The sequence below is a fragment of the Phalaenopsis equestris genome, unplaced genomic scaffold, assembly GCF_001263595.1.
Source record: "Phalaenopsis equestris unplaced genomic scaffold, ASM126359v1 Scaffold000596, whole genome shotgun sequence".
Lineage (NCBI taxonomy): Eukaryota > Viridiplantae > Streptophyta > Magnoliopsida > Asparagales > Orchidaceae > Phalaenopsis > Phalaenopsis equestris.
Genome location: NW_018165036.1, coordinates 546,167 through 548,046, shown reverse-complemented (window position 1 = coordinate 548,046; position 1,880 = coordinate 546,167).

The window sequence follows — 1,880 nt, the reverse complement described above, 5'->3', positions numbered from 1 at the left end:
AGTGACAGACTAAAATCCTCAATTCGATCCTATCGTTTGGGTGCTGAAGTGTAGATGTTAGCCCTCAGGCGAGCGAAATGTGGGAGCTCCAAAGTGAGGGTCGGTATCCTCCCAGCCTAGCCGCAGATTCAGTAACCAAGCATAGGATTAGTCAATGTTCTTTATGCCTGGTCCAAAGGGTAAAGAATAGGTATGCTCCTATTTGACACAATACAATTTGAACTGATTCAATTTATCAATTCACTTAAATTTCATGATGTTTTCTTATATATTAAACTTCACAATAGAAACTTTATTAGTAGAATTAGTTAATTAAGAGTTTATTAAAATTACATTTTTATTTCAATTGTCTATTAGTGACAAATATACAATTTGAACTATACTGTTGTGATTAAGTATTGATTTTTTAAATCTTAGTTTATAGCCTCTAATATTACTCCCTATGGGATCGATATCTAGGACTCCATTAGAGCCATGTATTACTTGAGTGATACGTATACTTGCGTTGAGAAGTGTGACTTTGCAATTATTGAATATTTTATACACATCTTTATCAAATCTATAACATTTGTCAAGTTTTTGGCGCCATTGCCAGGGATTTAAATCTTCTAGCAGCAGTATCAAATTCTTGTATTTTTAAACATATATAAAGTTGCTGTCAAGTTTTTGGCGCCGTTGTCGGAGATTTAAATCTTCTAGCAGCAATATCAAATTCTTGTATTTTTAAACATATATAAAGTCACTGTCAGCTTCATACTTTTTGATGCGTTTTTATCTCCTTGACTTTTCATTCTTTATCTTGATTTTCATAATTGTGAAGTTTATGTTGACTTATATGCATTTAATTATAGCCTTTTAGGTGTAATAGTTTATTATGAGCTCAAGGTAGCATTTCGGATTATATTTGGTGCACTGATGCAATGGTCATAGTTGGAAAAGTAATCATATTCAATAAGAAAATTGATTATGTTCAACATCAAAGTTGGCTCCATAATGTTTCATACTACAAGAATGGATGTCATTACATCAAACCAATTTTCATGCTGTCTAAGATTCTACATACATGTATATTCACTAATTAGCTTGCACTACAACTCAAGACTATGCATCAAAATAGGCACCTCTAAACTAGACATAGTGTATGATCAGATAAATGTGACAGAGTTTTAGTGGGATAAGAAACTCTTAACTTGAAATTACTTGGAATATTTGGGAATATAATTTATAGGGTTGGGAGACATCTCTGAAAAATCATTTGGCCGAAATAAATATTGATAATGGCTAAAGAAATGTCGGGAAGCAAATATACTTTTTTTTATTAATTCTTCATTCCCTAATTTTTTCTTGTTTATTAATTCTCTATGAGGATTGAATTTATTAATTTTTCTCTAATTTATATTTATAGAGTTTATGTTTTTACCCAAAAGTTAGAGAATAGAGATTGTTTTAAAATAATATATTTTGTTCTCTCTTTTAAATCCATATTAATTATCTTGATTACTTTGACTATATTAGTAAATGCTTTGCCATAGATATATAAAAATAAAGATTCTTTTAGAATTAAGAGTAAACAAAATTCAAAATGATTGAAATACCATAATTAATTTAAAGAGATATGCTTACATATTAGCCTTGTAAACTTGGATATCTATCTTTTAGTTTTTTTTCTTCAATGAATTTATTCTAAAGAATATGATAAGTTATATTTTAGTTTATTTATTTATTTAATTTCTTAGATAATGTTAGAAAATGTTGTTGGGATCATAGTTGTTTACTTCAGTTAGTTAAATTAGTGAATCTTTCCATGGGAAATATATATATATATATATATATATATATATATATTCTCTGATATAGAATTATCATCTCTCTGTGATATT